This window comes from Talpa occidentalis, unplaced genomic scaffold (assembly GCF_014898055.3).
Source record: "Talpa occidentalis isolate TD23 unplaced genomic scaffold, MPIMG_talOcc4v2.1 talOcc4.2, whole genome shotgun sequence".
NCBI lineage: Eukaryota > Metazoa > Chordata > Mammalia > Eulipotyphla > Talpidae > Talpa > Talpa occidentalis.
The window spans coordinates 80,805,967-80,813,139 of NW_023602073.1; positions in this window are offsets into that span (position 1 = coordinate 80,805,967).

Sequence of the window (7,173 nt, forward strand, 5' to 3'; positions counted from 1 at the left end):
TGTATAGTGGAAATCTACAGTGATTCCCTCCTCCAGGCCAGCTCCTCAGTTTCAGTGTCTCTTATAATCTCATGCCCATTTCCACTCAAGGCCTTATTTAACATCAGCACAGAGTCTTCTAGTATCTACTTCTGTTGTTGGTAGGTGCTGGTGCTCTAGTTTGTTCGGTGCTTTCTTTGTGGGGGCTGGCAGATATTTTGGAGATCTTAGAGTTCTATGATAAAAGCCTCAAACTTAAGCTAGTAGTCTTCATTCTGTACCCCCACCTCTGCAGCCTTTAGCAATGAGCTCTCCATTCTGGGTGCCTGCTCATACTTATTTCCCCTTATCCACTTCAGTGCTAGGTCTTTGGAGCCCCAATGTTGACATGTGCTCCAGGTCAATAGCAATAGGGGGCTCTGTACAACAGTTGCTCCTGTCTCTTGAGCGTAATACCATTATCACTCTAACAAGATTCACTTAAAGTTTTTCCTACCCTTTTCCACCTGATTCATGCTCCTGTATACTGAGGTTCTAAGTTTTTCCCTCAGATTTTTTTGAGGGCTTTCTTTTATAGTAGTTTTGTTGGGCAAATCCAGAGGAGTTTAGCCTGGTGTCTTTACTCTGCCACTATCTTACCAGACTCCTCATTCTTTATTTTGTAAGAAGAAGATAGGGGAAAATAATCTTGCAGTCCTCTTAAATTTCACAAATGGCAGCGTACAAAGATGCAGCAAAATTATAGCTTAAATAGCCAGTCTTTAGTTTATAATGGGATCTCAGAGAAGATTATGAAATAAAAGACTTTAAGAAGTTAAAAAAAATTCCTTTCAAACCCAAAATCCTTCTCCATGTTATAGTTTAAAAAATAAAAAGCAGGCCTCCCCGGTGGTGCAGCGTTTGAGCGCTGGGTTGCGAAGCTGCCCGCAGCCTCTGCAGCGCCGGTTCAATCCCCGGCTGCTCCCCAGCCATGGGAGGAGGGTCCCACATGGCGCGCAGACCTCTCCTGCCGCCCGCTGCTCCCCTCAGCAGTGTACTTCAGTCCTTCTGTCTGTTCTGCCCCTGATCTGGCTCTGGTGAATTCTCTCACCCTCCCACGCTTCTGACTGTACCCAGTGCTTGTATAAATAAATAAATATTTTTTTAAAAAGTTTAAAAAAATAAATAAATAAAAAGCATTAGTAAGAGGTTGCAACACATATGTTTCAGAATTAGGAAAGAATTTACCTTCAGAAGCAATTAATTATAGGAGACAAATAATGCTATTATGGCAATATTTTCTCACAATGTACTATTTTCCCCCCAAATGATGAGTCATATTGCACCTGCAGCAATTACTCTATGAAATAGTAGAGAGGAACTTACTTAGATCTGGGAGGTGTAAAATGGTCAGACTCAGAATATATGCAAATAGAAAAGAAACACACACACACACACACACACACAGAGAGAGAGAGAGAGAGAGAGAGAGAGAGAGAGAGAGAGAGAGAGAGAGAGAGAGAGACAGAGACAGAGAGCAAGAGAGAGAGAGATAGAGAGAGAGAGAGAGAAAGACAGGAAACACTATCCTGACTCCTTTTCCTGGTCCTTTCCCCATCATGGATTCTTTAACCTTTTGAAGAACTGGGACATATGTTCCTTTTAACTTTATTATAACATTCCATCCTATTTCAGCCACAATAGCTGATGTGCTAAACAAACTCAGGAGACTTCAGCTATTTGCTTGATCCCAATGTTCAGCAATTGAATATACCAAATTCATGGTAGCTAAAGAAATCTTCCTTTTCCAGGGTCAAGATTATAGTAGAAGAAACCAAATTATGAAGAATCTATCCCTGACTATATGGACAGTACTGTGTATGACTATCTAATTCTACTAAATACCTATGTTGTTTTGAAAGCAGTTGTGTAAGTCAATTTTTACAGAAAGTGTAGAAACAAAGTAGTCATGGACTGGGATGTACAATCATTGGCTTGGGAAAGGAGCCGTCAGTACAATATTATCTGAGTCTTGGTGAGTGGAGAAGCTTGCCAGTTAGGAAGCAGGTTAATATTTGTGGTAGATAAATGGCCATTCCCCTATGTCCATTATTTTGGGTCATGAAATGAGATTGTCCTTAATTTATGGTATGTATCAAAGTCCAACCTTCATCCTCTGTGTAGCAGTGATTCAGCAGTGCAAGAATTTTAAGGTATGAGAAAACCAGAATAATTCCATTGATTCTTAAGCACAAGCCAACTGTGAGAGCAACATGTCTATTAGGAAATGCAGAGATAATCCATATTTTGGAAGACTGACAGATTGCTGTTGGCAGCTCTGATCAATACAGTAAGTATTGCAAGAGCATTGGTCATAGCAGCAGAAAAATAAGAGAATAAGGAAACAGAACAGGATGCAGAGGAATGCCAGCATATGCACATGTGGGACACTGATCTGAAAAATCTTGGACATACTTGGTGAGCAGTGTGAAGACTTGATGATTTCTGAAAAGTAGGTCAGTCCATGCTCACATAGGAATAATCTACATTATGGTATCTTATGGTAGCCGGTTGTGTTGGTCAAAGATATATCTACTAAATTATAATTTCTCATGCTATACTTCTTATAACCCCTTTCATATTAATTAACTTCATATAACCCCTTTCATATTAATTTAATATCAAATATGATATGAATTATTTGTCTTACTTTTTGTCTGGTTCCAATATTAGCATATAAATTGTTTGAAGGCTATGCTTTTCTCTTTACTCATGTGTGAGTCTTAGCTCCTATAATAGTCTGGGAAAGAGTAAGTACTCATTTAATATTTACTATAAATGAATAGCAAGGATTTAAGAGGCTCGAGGTTTTAATATAATTTACATCAAAGTCAGAATGTATCTGATATTTCTCTGCAAGAGTCATAATAGGGAAACATTTTAAAACAAGAATATGGCAATGCTACAAACTTTTTTTTTTTTTAATTTTTGGAAAGAAAGGGAAGTGTATTGGCAGGCTCTTATTTTCTTTAGAAATGTAATGCTATTTCAAGGAAATAAAAATAGGTCCAGAATTCAAATGGATTTTAAAGTGTAAAAGGTATCAGCAGGTGATTCTGGTTCTAGTTATAAATTCAAGTGTCTCATATTAAACAAACCAATTTTCAGACAGTAATTATAAACTTTGGATATAATTAAGACATACACACTCACATATACATGCACACAGATACAGCCATTTCATGACATGAAAAATGACCCACATTCAACATCTGATCATTTGATATTTAATCAAAGTCCTCATTTTCCACCCTTTTTCAGATGATAGTTCATCAACCTGGTGTGTCCTTTCAGGTTGATTTAGGCAGAATCCTCCTTATCCTTGATATGATGTTACCTCATATTTTTTCCATCCACTGACCCCCCAATCTATTTAAAATGAATCCCCATTTGTCCATGCTGTATTTGGAATTGAGTTTAATACTAATTCCTCTTTTCCTTTATTTTGATATTTCTTGAATAGCTACTGTCTAGTTCTGCTTTTCCTTTAACAAAATCCAAAATAAATAAAAGAAAGAAAATAATGTATATATATATATAGATAGATGAGAAAGAAAATCAATAAACAAATAATTAAAAAAATTAAGCAGATAGTTAAAAATTTTTAGGTAAAACAGACTAAGACAGAAAGAAAGATAGAGAATAAAATTGATGGAAAGGAATGCACTACTGAAATGCTAACCAATGTGGAAGGATTTTAAAATCACACTGAACAAAAATCAGAAACAGGAAAGTACTCGGGGTGTGATTCTACTTCTATGAAATTTGAGAACAAGTGGAAGGGATCTATGGTTCTACACACAGAATACTAGTTGCCTCTCAAGGAAGGGATATAAGTGGAAGAGACATGAAGTAACTTACTGATGTGCTGGAGACATTCAATAAATTAACTTTTGTGGGTTTATATAGGTGACATTTTCCAAAAATTTATCAAACTGTGGCTTATGACTTTCATGTTATATTTTTAAAATATATATTTAAAAAAATAGATGTGACCAATGAAATCACTGAAATGATGGCGTTCTTGCCACTAATGATAGGGCTTCTGGAGTCTGCTGTCTTCACCACCACATACAAGAGGCACTCAGTTCTAAATGAACATTTTCCATGGACCTGATCTTTCCTGAAGATTAAGTGCAAACTTCTAAGCTTATGAAAGCTTAACCTTTTATAATGGTAACTGCCCAAACCGAGTCCAAGTTATATTATATCTCTTTGGACACAGAGTCTGGACTTGTTGACTTTTGACTTTTTGACTGTACCACATAGTCAGTTTTGGTAACATTTATCTTTACTGAACCCGATTTAACATCTCTCTCCATTATTAACAAAATTGTCTACATATCTGTCATTTCTAAGTCCATTCAGTTACTTAATAAGACTGATGTGTGATTAAATATGTCCCATAAATTTCAGCTTAGTTAAAAGTGAATGAAAAGGACCCATCTCAGGAGTCTCAACACCATTTCAAGAGTTCTAAAACCTGAATGACACCTACTAAATGAATGCATCAGCTTTCTTCTTTTGAGTCTGGCAAACTGATAAATTGTGCTTTCCCGGTGACATTTTACACACTTTAAGTGATAATAGCCTCTTATGAAGATAGTGAAACTATTCTCTAGGCTGAAAACAGAATTGACAACACAAGAACAATATGTTACTTGTTGATCAGTAATAGATCTTTGTCACGGTTCATAAATCATTCTCATAAGTAATGAAAGTATGTCTCAGTAACATATTGAAACTTCAGATTCTATACTACTTTATCTCATTTGCTCCTCATAACAATCCTAGTGTGTAATATGTCAGATATCACCTGTACTGTTCTATTGAGTAAATGGAAGTAAAAAGCCTTGCAATCATTGCAAAGCATTACCCAGTGATCCAGAAGCAAACAGTGGAATGTCCTGAACCTTCAAATTCCTAATCCAGTAAACAAGGTTTACTTCATATCAAAGAACACAAACCAGAATCCTCAGGCTATATCTAGTCTACAAACATTTTTCTGACTCACATAGTTTGTGTATATGTTTTAAACTTATTTGTAAAATTAGAATTTCAATTATTTCGCATAAAATCTTGAATAATTAAAATACTTGGGAATACTCAAACAGTTATAGATATCAAGAATTCAATGAGCTATGAAGTGATTTCTCAATTTAGATAATTTATGTGCTTTCCAATATGTTATGGTCCTAATAAGCAGACCATCTTCCTTCTCTTAGATGCAGTTAGTTCTGCCTGGATACTACAATCATGTACATTTTTCAATCTTACATTAGAGATTATTACCCTTTGGAGAGTTAACCTAGTGCTTCAGCTTTGACTCTTTTATCATATTCTTATCTTTAAAATTCACTTCACTTTCAGGAAATAGCCAGGGAGATTCACTCTCAAGATCTATTGTTCACTTGACTCTACCTCTTCTATTCTGTATGATGAATGCTTAGAAACATGTTTTTCTATATAGCCTGTATGAATATTCAGTCTAAAAATGGTCACATCTCTTGGAAGTCTTAAATATTTGATGCACTTTTTTTTTTTTTTAAAGATTTATTTATTTTATTTATACAAGCACTGGGTACAGTCAGAAGCGCGGGAGGGTGAGAGAATTCGCCAGAGCGGAGAGCAGAACAGACAGACTGACGAAATACACTGCTGAGGGGAGCAGCGGGTGTGGCAGGAGAGATCTGCACACCATGTGGGACCCTAGCCCGGTGGCTGGGGATCGAATCGGCGCTGCAAGGCAGCAGGCAGCTTCGCAGCCCAGCGCTCAACCACTGAGCCACCAGGAAGGCCCTTGATGCACTTTTTACTCATGTTTATATCTTTTTTAGCTTCCTTTAAAAATGTATTTACATAATTCAGACTGATTTGATGTATAAGCATCACTGGAGGAAAGCTTTATGATGGAAGAAGTCTCATCCCATTTGCCTTTGAGACCCCAGACTGCAAGCAGCCCCTACACACTTGCAAGCACTCAAGAGCAAAATGTTGAGGGAACAAAATTTTCTTAATCTCTATATAAGTCTTTGTCATTCTCCATAATGTGGGTTTTATTAAGTATTGTTCCAAAATGTTCTTAGGAAGATCACATATTTTAGTGGAAAATGGATAGAATTTGGAGACAGCAATCCAGTCTCCACAATTTAACCCCTTTGTAATTTTTGACAACACCTTCATGACTTTTGACCTGTAATGTATCACAGACTTAATTTTAACTATTACAAAATGGGAATAGTACTACTTGCCTTTCAAGGTTTAGTTAGAATCAAATGATAATTTAGTAAGCCCCTTTTAAGTAAAGTTCTGGGGAAATGTATGATAGTTTATACTAGATCTTCCTTGTATTCTGAGAAAATATTGATTAATATAAAAATTTTGTGTGTTTAATTAACAATTTAATTTTTAAAATAAATTAAAAAATCTGTCCAGTATGAGAACAGTCTATAGAATTCTCAAAAAACAACACTGTTTATAATAGCCAAGAGCTGAAAATAACGTAAGTGGGGGTTGGGATCATAAGACTGAGTAAATTTCTTATGCTTCCTTCACTGAGTTCTTAGTATAAACTAATGATTTGTAGAAACTAATGTTGCTCAATTTGCCATACTGGTAAATGACATATAAAAGAAATTTAAAGTACACAATTTAATCTTCAATTATGAGTATGATTTTCTTTGCAATAAATATACCCCTAAGGAGTTAAAATGATGGGATCAGTGTTATATATTAAATGTCAAGAAAACTGATAATTTTAGAGGAGTTGTTGATTAAGAGTAAGGGCATTCATTGTCAAATTGTCTAAAAAAAGACTGTAAATTTTCTTCTACCTAGTCTATAAAAGTTGAAATAGTCTTATGAATATGATAGACAGGTAAAGGATTATCATCAATCAAAAGATAAATCTATTGAATTAATCCTTCAGGATTTTCCAATAAAGTATGGATAATTATTTTCCCTCCTTTTCTTCTCTCAGCCTTGCAAGACAAACCTAAAGGAAATTGTCTGAAACTCTATGAAAGCCTAATAATTTTTCAGTTGTCCTTCCTGAATAAGGAATGGATTCATTAAAAAGTAGTTTATCTCTAACTGTAAAAAATACAAATAAAATAAGAACTAGCCATAAATATTTCAGCCTTGCCTATTATTCTT